The sequence below is a fragment of the Alosa sapidissima genome, chromosome 17 (assembly GCF_018492685.1).
Source record: "Alosa sapidissima isolate fAloSap1 chromosome 17, fAloSap1.pri, whole genome shotgun sequence".
NCBI lineage: Eukaryota > Metazoa > Chordata > Actinopteri > Clupeiformes > Clupeidae > Alosa > Alosa sapidissima.
In genome coordinates this window covers 26,833,028-26,850,357 of record NC_055973.1, presented here as the reverse complement: position 1 = coordinate 26,850,357, position 17,330 = coordinate 26,833,028, and the positions used below count along the sequence as shown (strand labels likewise).

The following is a 17,330-nucleotide window of genomic DNA, read 5'->3' as shown; positions in this document are numbered from 1 at the left end:
CACAGCCTGAACGTCTGATCAAAACATATACAATTTAAGCCTATGCTTCTTGACAAAAAGTTTACTGAGACAGCTTGTCCACTTAGCCTAATTGATGTAGCCTTCCTAAAACCAATGGGCCAGCTGTATCTGTTCAGCTGTTAATGAAATTAAAGAGTAGGCCCAGAGCCCTATAGTTGGTCTTGATTATTTAAGTGTTCAGCTGCATCATCAATTAAAACCTGATCAGAGGCTTGGTCACTGATCTCATTTCAATTAGTGGTAATTGAGTAGGCCTATTTATAGACTACTGAAAGAGTTGTGAGACCAAGGTTAGTCCAGCTTCCTGGTTGTAGGCTACCACTTTTATAAAAATGAGGCTTAAACCAAACAGGGGTGTTGGTTTGTTTTTGTGTCTTGTATTGCTTTACATTGGCCAAACATGTGGTATAAGCCTCGAAATAGTGCAAAGAGACGAGCTGCATCGTAAGGAAAGGTCCAAGAACATTCACACTGGGACAATTACTTTCGGCACAGGGAATATTTCACTGGGTCAAAATCTGGAATATGAGGGACGATCTGTTGGAGAAAACACTGCAGACGATGGCTCCGTTAACTTTCAAGCAGACGATCCACATCCTGGCCTGGTGGGTGGACAAAGCACCACTGAAGACTTTAAGGCTTGGCATCGTATGCAACCAAATTTATTATGTACTAATGACCTCATGGAGTTCTCTGCAAAAGGCCCTGGATGTTCTTCACTCCAGTTAGACAGAGGTAAGAAAAGTATTGAATTACTACTTTTTTTTGCAGTGTACACGATATCTGTCTGTCGACATTAGTAGCCTAATTCAGCTGATTCCTTGCAACCCTTTCACTTGCGGTGTTGGAATCAATAACACATTTTTTTTTTCTTTTTTTTCTATTCAACAGGTGGCACGCCTCTCTCACTAAGCCAGCTACCAGGAGACTGTGGCTACTCTGTGAAAAGGACTGCAGTGGGCCTTGTGTTTGTCGCCCCATTTGATGGTTGTGATGTTATAAAACAGGTAGGCTATGGTGTTCATGTCATGTCGCGTTTTCTTTTTTTTTTTTAATTGTCAGAATGGGAGTAACATTAGCCCATAGAGATGCCATTAATCACTATGAAACACGACTCATTTTCACTCCCTTTAATGCTTTTTTTACTTTAAAAACAACTACTTAATTACAGAAGGGTTTTAAGTAGAAATGTGTGTAGATTTAGGTCAATTAAGGAGAAGCCTACTGAATTTACCCCTTTTCCCCCTTTACCTGATTTCCCCTTAACCCCCCCCCCCCCCCTCCTTAATCAAGGAATCCTTGAATTAACACCTGAAAATAAAATTAAGATCCATATTGTCCTTAATTACCCCTTAATCACAAATATAGGGACCCCTGACTTGACACCTTAAATGTAAGATTAAGGAGGTTCACACTCGCACATTAAAAAGGCAAGCTCACTTAACAGTGATCTCGACGTATTCTGTTGCCTTCAGGCTTTTTTTGTTGCCATACATTTCATAAATCGTTTTCAGTAGCTTGAACAGTTAGACTTTCCTGGGTGAAGTCCAATCAACTCACCACAGGGGTGGAAGCTAATGGTGAACATAATAAAAATTGCATACAATTTGGTCCCTTGTAAACAGATGTGTGCATATAGGAGTGGCCTTACTGGTTGTAGATGTAAGGCTCTTAAACCAGAAGTGTTCCTGAAGTTAGGCAAAGGGACCCCAAGCAGTTATTTAGCACTTCAATTAATGTGGGACATGTTTCAGTTTTGTTGAGCTAGGTAACCAGAGGGTTGCCAGTTCGAACCTTGACCAGTAGGCATGGCTGAAGTGCCCTTGAGCAAGACTCCTAACCCCTCACTGCTCCCCGAGCGCCGCTGTTGCAGGCAGCTCACTGCGCCGCGAGTCGTGTGTGTGCTTCACCTCACTGTGCTGAGTGTGTTTCACTAATTCACAGTTTGGGATAAATGCAGAGACTAAATTTCCCTCACGGGATCAAGAGTATATATACTTATACTTAGGTGTATGACTGCATTATTTTATGTCTTCCTCCAGGGAAATAGCCACTTGCTGCAGATGTTGTGGCACGACAATCCAGTAACCCTCTCCTGCCCGGCATCAAGCTCAGACCAAGTCTCTCCAGTTTTATCCACTACTCCAGCTCCAACTACAGTAGCACCTACCACAGCTGCCGGGCTTCCTCCACAGAATCAACAGTGGATGCCCCCCTTCTTTGGAGGCTACTACCCTGTAATGCCTGTGGAGACTCCCTCTGAAACTACTGTTGCACCAACTACAGAAGCACCTACCACAGCTGCCAGGCTTCCTCCACAGAATCAACAGTGGATGCCCCCCTTCTTTGGAGGCTACTACCCTGTAATGCCTGTGGAGACTCCCTCTGAAACTACTGTTGCACCAACTACAGAAGAACCTACCACAGCTGCCGGGCTTCTTCCACAGAATCAACAGTGGATGCCCCCTTTTGGAGGCTACTACCCTGTAATGCCTGTGGCGACTCCCTATAAATATACTTTTGTACCAACTACAGAAGCACCTACCACAGCTGCCAGGCTTCCTCCACAGAATCAACAGTGGATGCCCCCTTTTGGAGGCTACTACCCTGTAATGCCTGTGGAGACTCCCTCTGAAACTACTGTTGCACCAACTACAGAAGCACCTACCACAGCTGCTGGGCTTCCTCCACAGAATCAACAGTGGATGCCCCCCTTCTTTGGAGGCTACTACCCTGTAATGCCTGTGGAGACTCCCTCTGAAACTACTGTTGCACCAACTACAGAAGAACCTACCACAGCTGCCGGGCTTCTTCCACAGAATCAACAGTGGATGCCCCCTTTTGGAGGCTACTACCCTGTAATGCCTGTGGCGACTCCCTATAAATATACTTTTGTACCAACTACAGAAGCACCTACCACAGCTGCCAGGCTTCCTCCACAGAATCAACAGTGGATGCCCCCTTTTGGAGGCTACTACCCTGTAATGCCTGTGGAGACTCCCTCTGAAACTACTGTTGCACCAACTACAGAAGAACCTACCACAGCTGCCGGGCTTCTTCCACAGAATCAACAGTGGATGCCCCCTTTTGGAGGCTACTACCCTGTAATGCCTGTGGAGACTCCCTCTAAAACTACTGTTGCACCTACCACAGCTGCCAGGCTTCCTCCACAGAATCAACAGTGGATGCCCCCCTTCTTTGGAGACTACTAACCTGTAATGCCTGTGAAAACTCCCTAAAACTACTGTTGCACCAACTACAGAAGCACATTCTACAGCTTCCACAGAATGTGGAATCAATTCAACAGCACTCCAAAACCATTCCCTACTCAACCTTTTATTTTCCAACTCTCTATTCCAATATGTGTCATTTAATGCATATATTAAAAAGTGTATTTGGAATTTAGTTGTCCAAGATCATTTGTTCAAGCTGCTTGTCGAGTGGTTTTACTGACTACTTGTCTCATGGTTTAGCCAAAACTGAAAGTTTAAAATTCTACTGCCATATTGCTTATGTGTGCATGATAATGGAGATCAAGGTTTTAACACAATCCAAATTGAGTCTTTGTTTCTACTCAAATGTGCCACAGGCAAGGATAAGGTTTTTGGGAGTCTGTACTCATCCTTCAAATTTTGTTTAGCTCAGTTTCTCTTCAGATAAAGAAAACAGATGGTCCTGCACTGATGAGACATCTGCAACGCATAAGCAAGTAAATAAAGCTTTGGTGTCAAGTGTTCTAAGATTATACTACAATTGGATTCTTTGGAATTATTTATTTGTGTCTGATTGGCCAGAGATGTTCCATGAGTTGTTTTTGAATCTTAAAGATTCATTAATCACTTGTATCAAAATATATACAATAAAAAAAATCCTTTAAACTATTTTTTTCTTTCTTGGGGGAAAAATGATGTCAAACAGTATGTACAGTGTAATATATAGTTTATTTGGTCTACGCTACTGAATTTTAATGTCAGTCATAATGGTGAGACTTGGAGAGCCAATTGTTTTCTGAGGTGGTACTCATTGTGAAAAGTTTGAGAACCACTGTTCTAGGGAGTTTAAGCATATTCCCCACAGAATGCAATAAGCCTGCTGGATGTCCTTGGGCCTTTTGTAGGCATGGGTGACATGCACCAACAACTATCACTGATCACCAATCCCTGAGCACTCTCAGGGATATACCTCTGCGTTATTATTGGTTGGATGTCAGTGGTTCAGAGTTCAAATTATCAATATACACTGCTCAAAAAGAATTAAGGCAACACTTACAGTTTTCCACAATTGTTAAAACACATTTTTTGAAACCTTCCACCCTTTTCTCCATTCTCAAACTACATTCACAGAATGTCTGACAGTTCTTTCAAAACAAAAGTTTTACTTGTGCTCAGAACCAAACAGTGTCAGAGTACCGATCCAGTGTATGATTGAAGTGTTCCCTTAATTTTTTGAGCAGTATATTTATTAAACAGATCCATGTCATTAATATAGTTGCATGGGGAGAGGTCTGACAACATATTTAAAATAGCTCACTCTGCCTTTGTGTGCTTGGCCCTTGATTAAAAAAACAGGCAGCTGCAAGCCTCACCACAATTTCAAATATATCCACACTGTAAAGTATCAAATATTCAATTAGCCATGCCTAAACATATACTGGTAGGTTTTCCAGTGTTCTCTGAAATACACCATGAAGACACGACTTTGCACACAGCAAAAAAATGCTGTTTGCTCAGGATAAATTAGATACAATCAGACTTGTTACACCTACACACACACACGCATACAGACGCCTAAACACACACACACACACACACACACACACACACACACACACACACACACAGATATTCATAGACACACGCAAATGCCCACACACACACATACTGGCACACAAGTACACACGCACGCACGAACACAAACAAGCACACATACACCTCGGCATGAAGTAAGCCCAGTTGACTATTGAGAAAAGGCGCCTATAACCATTCACAAAGGGACACAGCCTGAACGTCTGATCAAAACATATACAATTTAAGCCTATGCTTCTTGACAAAAAGTTTACTGAGACAGCTTGTCCACTTAGCCTAATTGATGTAGCCTTCCTAAAACCAATGGGCCAGCTGTATCTGTTCAGCTGTTAATGAAATTAAAGAGTAGGCCCAGAGCCCTATAGTTGGTCTTGATTATTTAAGTGTTCAGCTGCATCATCAATTAAAACCTGATCAGAGGCTTGGTCACTGATCTCATTTCAATTAGTGGTAATTGAGTAGGCCTATTTATAGACTACTGAAAGAGTTGTGAGACCAAGGTTAGTCCAGCTTCCTGGTTGTAGGCTACCACTTTTATAAAAATGAGGCTTAAACCAAACAGGGGTGTTGGTTTGTTTTTGTGTCTTGTATTGCTTTACATTGGCCAAACATGTGGTATAAGCCTCGAAATAGTGCAAAGAGACGAGCTGCATCGTAAGGAAAGGTCCAAGAACATTCACACTGGGACAATTACTTTCGGCACAGGGAATATTTCACTGGGTCAAAATCTGGAATATGAGGGACGATCTGTTGGAGAAAACACTGCAGACGATGGCTCCGTTAACTTTCAAGCAGACGATCCACATCCTGGCCTGGTGGGTGGACAAAGCACCACTGAAGACTTTAAGGCTTGGCATCGTATGCAACCAAATTTATTATGTACTAATGACCTCATGGAGTTCTCTGCAAAAGGCCCTGGATGTTCTTCACTCCAGTTAGACAGAGGTAAGAAAAGTATTGAATTACTACTTTTTTTTGCAGTGTACACGATATCTGTCTGTCGACATTAGTAGCCTAATTCAGCTGATTCCTTGCAACCCTTTCACTTGCGGTGTTGGAATCAATAACACATTTTTTTTTCTTTTTTTTCTATTCAACAGGTGGCACGCCTCTCTCACTAAGCCAGCTACCAGGAGACTGTGGCTACTCTGTGAAAAGGACTGCAGTGGGCCTTGTGTTTGTCGCCCCATTTGATGGTTGTGATGTTATAAAACAGGTAGGCTATGGTGTTCATGTCATGTCGCGTTTTCTTTTTTTTTTTTAATTGTCAGAATGGGAGTAACATTAGCCCATAGAGATGCCATTAATCACTATGAAACACGACTCATTTTCACTCCCTTTAATGCTTTTTTTACTTTAAAAACAACTACTTAATTACAGAAGGGTTTTAAGTAGAAATGTGTGTAGATTTAGGTCAATTAAGGAGAAGCCTACTGAATTTACCCCTTTTCCCCCTTTACCTGATTTCCCCTTAACCCCCCCCCCCCCCCTCCTTAATCAAGGAATCCTTGAATTAACACCTGAAAATAAAATTAAGATCCATATTGTCCTTAATTACCCCTTAATCACAAATATAGGGACCCCTGACTTGACACCTTAAATGTAAGATTAAGGAGGTTCACACTCGCACATTAAAAAGGCAAGCTCACTTAACAGTGATCTCGACGTATTCTGTTGCCTTCAGGCTTTTTTTGTTGCCATACATTTCATAAATCGTTTTCAGTAGCTTGAACAGTTAGACTTTCCTGGGTGAAGTCCAATCAACTCACCACAGGGGTGGAAGCTAATGGTGAACATAATAAAAATTGCATACAATTTGGTCCCTTGTAAACAGATGTGTGCATATAGGAGTGGCCTTACTGGTTGTAGATGTAAGGCTCTTAAACCAGAAGTGTTCCTGAAGTTAGGCAAAGGGACCCCAAGCAGTTATTTAGCACTTCAATTAATGTGGGACATGTTTCAGTTTTGTTGAGCTAGGTAACCAGAGGGTTGCCAGTTCGAACCTTGACCAGTAGGCATGGCTGAAGTGCCCTTGAGCAAGACTCCTAACCCCTCACTGCTCCCCGAGCGCCGCTGTTGCAGGCAGCTCACTGCGCCGCGAGTCGTGTGTGTGCTTCACCTCACTGTGCTGAGTGTGTTTCACTAATTCACAGTTTGGGATAAATGCAGAGACTAAATTTCCCTCACGGGATCAAGAGTATATATACTTATACTTAGGTGTATGACTGCATTATTTTATGTCTTCCTCCAGGGAAATAGCCACTTGCTGCAGATGTTGTGGCACGACAATCCAGTAACCCTCTCCTGCCCGGCATCAAGCTCAGACCAAGTCTCTCCAGTTTTATCCACTACTCCAGCTCCAACTACAGTAGCACCTACCACAGCTGCCGGCCTTCCTCCACAGAATCAACAGTGGATGCCCCCCTTCTTTGGAGGCTACTACCCTGTAATGCCTGTGGAGACTCCCTGTAAATATACTGTTGCACCAACTACAGAAGCACCTACCACAGCTGCCAGGCTTCCTCCACAGAATCAACAGTGGATGCCCCCTTTTGGAGGCTACTACCCTGTAATGCCTGTGGAGACTCCCTCTGAAACTACTGTTGCACCAACTACAGAAGCACCTACCACAGCTGCTGGGCTTCCTCCACAGAATCAACAGTGGATGCCCCCCTTCTTTGGACGCTACTACCCTGTAATGCCTGTGGAGACTCCCTCTGAAACTACTGTTGCACCAACTACAGAAGAACCTACCACAGCTGCCGGGCTTCTTCCACAGAATCAACAGTGGATGCCCCCTTTTGGAGGCTACTACCCTGTAATGCCTGTGGCGACTCCCTATAAATATACTTTTGTACCAACTACAGAAGCACCTACCACAGCTGCCAGGCTTCCTCCACAGAATCAACAGTGGATGCCCCCTTTTGGAGGCTACTACCCTGTAATGCCTGTGGAGACTCCCTCTGAAACTACTGTTGCACCAACTACAGAAGCACCTACCACAGCTGCTGGGCTTCCTCCACAGAATCAACAGTGGATGCCCCCCTTCTTTGGAGGCTACTACCCTGTAATGCCTGTGGAGACTCCCTCTGAAACTACTGTTGCACCAACTACAGAAGAACCTACCACAGCTGCCGGGCTTCTTCCACAGAATCAACAGTGGATGCCCCCTTTTGGAGGCTACTACCCTGTAATGCCTGTGGCGACTCCCTATAAATATACTTTTGTACCAACTACAGAAGCACCTACCACAGCTGCCGGGCTTCTTCCACAGAATCAACAGTGGATGCCCCCTTTTGGAGGCTACTACCCTGTAATGCCTGTGGAGACTCCCTCTAAAACTACTGTTGCACCTACCACAGCTGCCAGGCTTCCTCCACAGAATCAACAGTGGATGCCCCCCTTCTTTGGAGACTACTAACCTGTAATGCCTGTGAAAACTCCCTAAAACTACTGTTGCACCAACTACAGAAGCACATTCTACAGCTTCCACAGAATGTGGAATCAATTCAACAGCACTCCAAAACCATTCCCTACTCAACCTTTTATTTTCCAACTCTCTATTCCAATATGTGTCATTTAATGCATATATTAAAAAGTGTATTTGGAATTTAGTTGTCCAAGATCATTTGTTCAAGCTGCTTGTCGAGTGGTTTTACTGACTACTTGTCTCATGGTTTAGCCAAAACTGAAAGTTTAAAATTCTACTGCCATATTGCTTATGTGTGCATGATAATGGAGATCAAGGTTTTAACACAATCCAAATTGAGTCTTTGTTTCTACTCAAATGTGCCACAGGCAAGGATAAGGTTTTTGGGAGTCTGTACTCATCCTTCAAATTTTGTTTAGCTCAGTTTCTCTTCAGATAAAGAAAACAGATGGTCCTGCACTGATGAGACATCTGCAACGCATAAGCAAGTAAATAAAGCTTTGGTGTCAAGTGTTCTAAGATTATACTACAATTGGATTCTTTGGAATTATTTATTTGTGTCTGATTGGCCAGAGATGTTCCATGAGTTGTTTTTGAATCTTAAAGATTCATTAATCACTTGTATCAAAATATATACAATAAAAAAAATCCTTTAAACTATTTTTTTCTTTCTTGGGGGAAAAATGATGTCAAACAGTATGTACAGTGTAATATATAGTTTATTTGGTCTACGCTACTGAATTTTAATGTCAGTCATAATGGTGAGACTTGGAGAGCCAATTGTTTTCTGAGGTGGTACTCATTGTGAAAAGTTTGAGAACCACTGTTCTAGGGAGTTTAAGCATATTCCCCACAGAATGCAATAAGCCTGCTGGATGTCCTTGGGCCTTTTGTAGGCATGGGTGACATGCACCAACAACTATCACTGATCACCAATCCCTGAGCACTCTCAGGGATATACCTCTGCGTTATTATTGGTTGGATGTCAGTGGTTCAGAGTTCAAATTATCAATATACACTGCTCAAAAAGAATTAAGGCAACACTTACAGTTTTCCACAATTGTTAAAACACATTTTTTGAAACCTTCCACCCTTTTCTCCATTCTCAAACTACATTCACAGAATGTCTGACAGTTCTTTCAAAACAAAAGTTTTACTTGTGCTCAGAACCAAACAGTGTCAGAGTACCGATCCAGTGTATGATTGAAGTGTTCCCTTAATTTTTTGAGCAGTGTATTTATTAAACAGATCCATGTCATTAATATAGTTGCATGGGGAGAGGTCTGACAACATATTTAAAATAGCTCACTCTGCCTTTGTGTGCTTGGCCCTTGATTAAAAAAACAGGCAGCTGCAAGCCTCACCACAATTTCAAATATATCCACACTGTAAAGTATCAAATATTCAATTAGCCATGCCTAAACATATACTGGTAGGTTTTCCAGTGTTCTCTGAAATACACCATGAAGACACGACTTTGCACACAGCAAAAAAATGCTGTTTGCTCAGGATAAATTAGATACAATCAGACTTGTTACACCTACACACACACACACACACACACACACACACACACACACACACACACACACACACACACACACACAGATATTCATAGACACACGCAAATGCCCACACACACACATACTGGCACACAAGTACACACGCACGCACGAACACAAACAAGCACACATACACCTCGGCATGAAGTAAGCCCAGTTGACTATTGAGAAAAGGCGCCTATAACCATTCACAAAGGGACACAGCCTGAACGTCTGATCAAAACATATACAATTTAAGCCTATGCTTCTTGACAAAAAGTTTACTGAGACAGCTTGTCCACTTAGCCTAATTGATGTAGCCTTCCTAAAACCAATGGGCCAGCTGTATCTGTTCAGCTGTTAATGAAATTAAAGAGTAGGCCCAGAGCCCTATAGTTGGTCTTGATTATTTAAGTGTTCAGCTGCATCATCAATTAAAACCTGATCAGAGGCTTGGTCACTGATCTCATTTCAATTAGTGGTAATTGAGTAGGCCTATTTATAGACTACTGAAAGAGTTGTGAGACCAAGGTTAGTCCAGCTTCCTGGTTGTAGGCTACCACTTTTATAAAAATGAGGCTTAAACCAAACAGGGGTGTTGGTTTGTTTTTGTGTCTTGTATTGCTTTACATTGGCCAAACATGTGGTATAAGCCTCGAAATAGTGCAAAGAGACGAGCTGCATCGTAAGGAAAGGTCCAAGAACATTCACACTGGGACAATTACTTTCGGCACAGGGAATATTTCACTGGGTCAAAATCTGGAATATGAGGGACGATCTGTTGGAGAAAACACTGCAGACGATGGCTCCGTTAACTTTCAAGCAGACGATCCACATCCTGGCCTGGTGGGTGGACAAAGCACCACTGAAGACTTTAAGGCTTGGCATCGTATGCAACCAAATTTATTATGTACTAATGACCTCATGGAGTTCTCTGCAAAAGGCCCTGGATGTTCTTCACTCCAGTTAGACAGAGGTAAGAAAAGTATTGAATTACTACTTTTTTTTGCAGTGTACACGATATCTGTCTGTCGACATTAGTAGCCTAATTCAGCTGATTCCTTGCAACCCTTTCACTTGCGGTGTTGGAATCAATAACACATTTTTTTTTCTTTTTTTTCTATTCAACAGGTGGCACGCCTCTCTCACTAAGCCAGCTACCAGGAGACTGTGGCTACTCTGTGAAAAGGACTGCAGTGGGCCTTGTGTTTGTCGCCCCATTTGATGGTTGTGATGTTATAAAACAGGTAGGCTATGGTGTTCATGTCATGTCGCGTTTTCTTTTTTTTTTTTAATTGTCAGAATGGGAGTAACATTAGCCCATAGAGATGCCATTAATCACTATGAAACACGACTCATTTTCACTCCCTTTAATGCTTTTTTTACTTTAAAAACAACTACTTAATTACAGAAGGGTTTTAAGTAGAAATGTGTGTAGATTTAGGTCAATTAAGGAGAAGCCTACTGAATTTACCCCTTTTCCCCCTTTACCTGATTTCCCCTTAACCCCCCCCCCCCCCCTCCTTAATCAAGGAATCCTTGAATTAACACCTGAAAATAAAATTAAGATCCATATTGTCCTTAATTACCCCTTAATCACAAATATAGGGACCCCTGACTTGACACCTTAAATGTAAGATTAAGGAGGTTCACACTCGCACATTAAAAAGGCAAGCTCACTTAACAGTGATCTCGACGTATTCTGTTGCCTTCAGGCTTTTTTTGTTGCCATACATTTCATAAATCGTTTTCAGTAGCTTGAACAGTTAGACTTTCCTGGGTGAAGTCCAATCAACTCACCACAGGGGTGGAAGCTAATGGTGAACATAATAAAAATTGCATACAATTTGGTCCCTTGTAAACAGATGTGTGCATATAGGAGTGGCCTTACTGGTTGTAGATGTAAGGCTCTTAAACCAGAAGTGTTCCTGAAGTTAGGCAAAGGGACCCCAAGCAGTTATTTAGCACTTCAATTAATGTGGGACATGTTTCAGTTTTGTTGAGCTAGGTAACCAGAGGGTTGCCAGTTCGAACCTTGACCAGTAGGCATGGCTGAAGTGCCCTTGAGCAAGACTCCTAACCCCTCACTGCTCCCCGAGCGCCGCTGTTGCAGGCAGCTCACTGCGCCGCGAGTCGTGTGTGTGCTTCACCTCACTGTGCTGAGTGTGTTTCACTAATTCACAGTTTGGGATAAATGCAGAGACTAAATTTCCCTCACGGGATCAAGAGTATATATACTTATACTTAGGTGTATGACTGCATTATTTTATGTCTTCCTCCAGGGAAATAGCCACTTGCTGCAGATGTTGTGGCACGACAATCCAGTAACCCTCTCCTGCCCGGCATCAAGCTCAGACCAAGTCTCTCCAGTTTTATCCACTACTCCAGCTCCAACTACAGTAGCACCTACCACAGCTGCCGGCCTTCCTCCACAGAATCAACAGTGGATGCCCCCCTTCTTTGGAGGCTACTACCCTGTAATGCCTGTGGAGACTCCCTGTAAATATACTGTTGCACCAACTACAGAAGCACCTACCACAGCTGCCAGGCTTCCTCCACAGAATCAACAGTGGATGCCCCCTTTTGGAGGCTACTACCCTGTAATGCCTGTGGAGACTCCCTCTGAAACTACTGTTGCACCAACTACAGAAGCACCTACCACAGCTGCTGGGCTTCCTCCACAGAATCAACAGTGGATGCCCCCCTTCTTTGGACGCTACTACCCTGTAATGCCTGTGGAGACTCCCTCTGAAACTACTGTTGCACCAACTACAGAAGAACCTACCACAGCTGCCGGGCTTCTTCCACAGAATCAACAGTGGATGCCCCCTTTTGGAGGCTACTACCCTGTAATGCCTGTGGCGACTCCCTATAAATATACTTTTGTACCAACTACAGAAGCACCTACCACAGCTGCCAGGCTTCCTCCACAGAATCAACAGTGGATGCCCCCTTTTGGAGGCTACTACCCTGTAATGCCTGTGGAGACTCCCTCTGAAACTACTGTTGCACCAACTACAGAAGCACCTACCACAGCTGCTGGGCTTCCTCCACAGAATCAACAGTGGATGCCCCCCTTCTTTGGAGGCTACTACCCTGTAATGCCTGTGGAGACTCCCTCTGAAACTACTGTTGCACCAACTACAGAAGAACCTACCACAGCTGCCGGGCTTCTTCCACAGAATCAACAGTGGATGCCCCCTTTTGGAGGCTACTACCCTGTAATGCCTGTGGCGACTCCCTATAAATATACTTTTGTACCAACTACAGAAGCACCTACCACAGCTGCCGGGCTTCTTCCACAGAATCAACAGTGGATGCCCCCTTTTGGAGGCTACTACCCTGTAATGCCTGTGGAGACTCCCTCTAAAACTACTGTTGCACCTACCACAGCTGCCAGGCTTCCTCCACAGAATCAACAGTGGATGCCCCCCTTCTTTGGAGACTACTAACCTGTAATGCCTGTGAAAACTCCCTAAAACTACTGTTGCACCAACTACAGAAGCACATTCTACAGCTTCCACAGAATGTGGAATCAATTCAACAGCACTCCAAAACCATTCCCTACTCAACCTTTTATTTTCCAACTCTCTATTCCAATATGTGTCATTTAATGCATATATTAAAAAGTGTATTTGGAATTTAGTTGTCCAAGATCATTTGTTCAAGCTGCTTGTCGAGTGGTTTTACTGACTACTTGTCTCATGGTTTAGCCAAAACTGAAAGTTTAAAATTCTACTGCCATATTGCTTATGTGTGCATGATAATGGAGATCAAGGTTTTAACACAATCCAAATTGAGTCTTTGTTTCTACTCAAATGTGCCACAGGCAAGGATAAGGTTTTTGGGAGTCTGTACTCATCCTTCAAATTTTGTTTAGCTCAGTTTCTCTTCAGATAAAGAAAACAGATGGTCCTGCACTGATGAGACATCTGCAACGCATAAGCAAGTAAATAAAGCTTTGGTGTCAAGTGTTCTAAGATTATACTACAATTGGATTCTTTGGAATTATTTATTTGTGTCTGATTGGCCAGAGATGTTCCATGAGTTGTTTTTGAATCTTAAAGATTCATTAATCACTTGTATCAAAATATATACAATAAAAAAAATCCTTTAAACTATTTTTTTCTTTCTTGGGGGAAAAATGATGTCAAACAGTATGTACAGTGTAATATATAGTTTATTTGGTCTACGCTACTGAATTTTAATGTCAGTCATAATGGTGAGACTTGGAGAGCCAATTGTTTTCTGAGGTGGTACTCATTGTGAAAAGTTTGAGAACCACTGTTCTAGGGAGTTTAAGCATATTCCCCACAGAATGCAATAAGCCTGCTGGATGTCCTTGGGCCTTTTGTAGGCATGGGTGACATGCACCAACAACTATCACTGATCACCAATCCCTGAGCACTCTCAGGGATATACCTCTGCGTTATTATTGGTTGGATGTCAGTGGTTCAGAGTTCAAATTATCAATATACACTGCTCAAAAAGAATTAAGGCAACACTTACAGTTTTCCACAATTGTTAAAACACATTTTTTGAAACCTTCCACCCTTTTCTCCATTCTCAAACTACATTCACAGAATGTCTGACAGTTCTTTCAAAACAAAAGTTTTACTTGTGCTCAGAACCAAACAGTGTCAGAGTACCGATCCAGTGTATGATTGAAGTGTTCCCTTAATTTTTTGAGCAGTATATTTATTAAACAGATCCATGTCATTAATATAGTTGCATGGGGAGAGGTCTGACAACATATTTAAAATAGCTCACTCTGCCTTTGTGTGCTTGGCCCTTGATTAAAAAAACAGGCAGCTGCAAGCCTCACCACAATTTCAAATATATCCACACTGTAAAGTATCAAATATTCAATTAGCCATGCCTAAACATATACTGGTAGGTTTTCCAGTGTTCTCTGAAATACACCATGAAGACACGACTTTGCACACAGCAAAAAAATGCTGTTTGCTCAGGATAAATTAGATACAATCAGACTTGTTACACCTACACACACACACGCATACAGACGCCTAAACACACACACACACACACACACACACACACACACACACACACACACACAGATATTCATAGACACACGCAAATGCCCACACACACACATACTGGCACACAAGTACACACGCACGCACGAACACAAACAAGCACACATACACCTCGGCATGAAGTAAGCCCAGTTGACTATTGAGAAAAGGCGCCTATAACCATTCACAAAGGGACACAGCCTGAACGTCTGATCAAAACATATACAATTTAAGCCTATGCTTCTTGACAAAAAGTTTACTGAGACAGCTTGTCCACTTAGCCTAATTGATGTAGCCTTCCTAAAACCAATGGGCCAGCTGTATCTGTTCAGCTGTTAATGAAATTAAAGAGTAGGCCCAGAGCCCTATAGTTGGTCTTGATTATTTAAGTGTTCAGCTGCATCATCAATTAAAACCTGATCAGAGGCTTGGTCACTGATCTCATTTCAATTAGTGGTAATTGAGTAGGCCTATTTATAGACTACTGAAAGAGTTGTGAGACCAAGGTTAGTCCAGCTTCCTGGTTGTAGGCTACCACTTTTATAAAAATGAGGCTTAAACCAAACAGGGGTGTTGGTTTGTTTTTGTGTCTTGTATTGCTTTACATTGGCCAAACATGTGGTATAAGCCTCGAAATAGTGCAAAGAGACGAGCTGCATCGTAAGGAAAGGTCCAAGAACATTCACACTGGGACAATTACTTTCGGCACAGGGAATATTTCACTGGGTCAAAATCTGGAATATGAGGGACGATCTGTTGGAGAAAACACTGCAGACGATGGCTCCGTTAACTTTCAAGCAGACGATCCACATCCTGGCCTGGTGGGTGGACAAAGCACCACTGAAGACTTTAAGGCTTGGCATCGTATGCAACCAAATTTATTATGTACTAATGACCTCATGGAGTTCTCTGCAAAAGGCCCTGGATGTTCTTCACTCCAGTTAGACAGAGGTAAGAAAAGTATTGAATTACTACTTTTTTTTGCAGTGTACACGATATCTGTCTGTCGACATTAGTAGCCTAATTCAGCTGATTCCTTGCAACCCTTTCACTTGCGGTGTTGGAATCAATAACACATTTTTTTTTCTTTTTTTTCTATTCAACAGGTGGCACGCCTCTCTCACTAAGCCAGCTACCAGGAGACTGTGGCTACTCTGTGAAAAGGACTGCAGTGGGCCTTGTGTTTGTCGCCCCATTTGATGGTTGTGATGTTATAAAACAGGTAGGCTATGGTGTTCATGTCATGTCGCGTTTTCTTTTTTTTTTTTAATTGTCAGAATGGGAGTAACATTAGCCCATAGAGATGCCATTAATCACTATGAAACACGACTCATTTTCACTCCCTTTAATGCTTTTTTTACTTTAAAAACAACTACTTAATTACAGAAGGGTTTTAAGTAGAAATGTGTGTAGATTTAGGTCAATTAAGGAGAAGCCTACTGAATTTACCCCTTTTCCCCCTTTACCTGATTTCCCCTTAACCCCCCCCCCCCCCCTCCTTAATCAAGGAATCCTTGAATTAACACCTGAAAATAAAATTAAGATCCATATTGTCCTTAATTACCCCTTAATCACAAATATAGGGACCCCTGACTTGACACCTTAAATGTAAGATTAAGGAGGTTCACACTCGCACATTAAAAAGGCAAGCTCACTTAACAGTGATCTCGACGTATTCTGTTGCCTTCAGGCTTTTTTTGTTGCCATACATTTCATAAATCGTTTTCAGTAGCTTGAACAGTTAGACTTTCCTGGGTGAAGTCCAATCAACTCACCACAGGGGTGGAAGCTAATGGTGAACATAATAAAAATTGCATACAATTTGGTCCCTTGTAAACAGATGTGTGCATATAGGAGTGGCCTTACTGGTTGTAGATGTAAGGCTCTTAAACCAGAAGTGTTCCTGAAGTTAGGCAAAGGGACCCCAAGCAGTTATTTAGCACTTCAATTAATGTGGGACATGTTTCAGTTTTGTTGAGCTAGGTAACCAGAGGGTTGCCAGTTCGAACCTTGACCAGTAGGCATGGCTGAAGTGCCCTTGAGCAAGACTCCTAACCCCTCACTGCTCCCCGAGCGCCGCTGTTGCAGGCAGCTCACTGCGCCGCGAGTCGTGTGTGTGCTTCACCTCACTGTGCTGAGTGTGTTTCACTAATTCACAGTTTGGGATAAATGCAGAGACTAAATTTCCCTCACGGGATCAAGAGTATATATACTTATACTTAGGTGTATGACTGCATTATTTTATGTCTTCCTCCAGGGAAATAGCCACTTGCTGCAGATGTTGTGGCACGACAATCCAGTAACCCTCTCCTGCCCGGCATCAAGCTCAGACCAAGTCTCTCCAGTTTTATCCACTACTCCAGCTCCAACTACAGTAGCACCTACCACAGCTGCCGGGCTTCCTCCACAGAATCAACAGTGGATGCCCCCCTTCTTTGGAGGCTACTACCCTGTAATGCCTGTGGAGACTCCCTCTGAAACTACTGTTGCACCA

At 42.7% G+C, this 17,330-nt stretch overlaps 1 protein-coding gene and 4 long non-coding RNA genes across 5 annotated transcripts in view; 4 read left to right on the top strand and 1 right to left on the bottom strand.

Moving 5' to 3' along the window:
- dnajb6b (DnaJ heat shock protein family (Hsp40) member B6b) overlaps positions 1 to 17,330 on the bottom strand; it is a 99,600-nt gene that overhangs the window by 33,943 nt on the left and 48,327 nt on the right. The gene's annotated exons all lie outside the window — the stretch shown is intronic.
- LOC121688902 lies at positions 212 to 1,029 on the top strand. The gene is made up of 2 exons (XR_006024726.1): positions 212 to 756; positions 913 to 1,029. It is a non-coding gene; the product is annotated as an uncharacterized LOC121688902 (long non-coding RNA).
- LOC121688901 lies at positions 5,227 to 6,043 on the top strand. Its single transcript, XR_006024725.1, has 2 exons — positions 5,227 to 5,771; positions 5,927 to 6,043. It is a non-coding gene; the product is annotated as an uncharacterized LOC121688901 (long non-coding RNA).
- Positions 10,229 to 11,045, top strand: LOC121688904. The gene is made up of 2 exons (XR_006024728.1): positions 10,229 to 10,773; positions 10,929 to 11,045. It is a non-coding gene; the product is annotated as an uncharacterized LOC121688904 (long non-coding RNA).
- Positions 15,243 to 16,059, top strand: LOC121688900. Its single transcript, XR_006024724.1, has 2 exons — positions 15,243 to 15,787; positions 15,943 to 16,059. It is a non-coding gene; the product is annotated as an uncharacterized LOC121688900 (long non-coding RNA).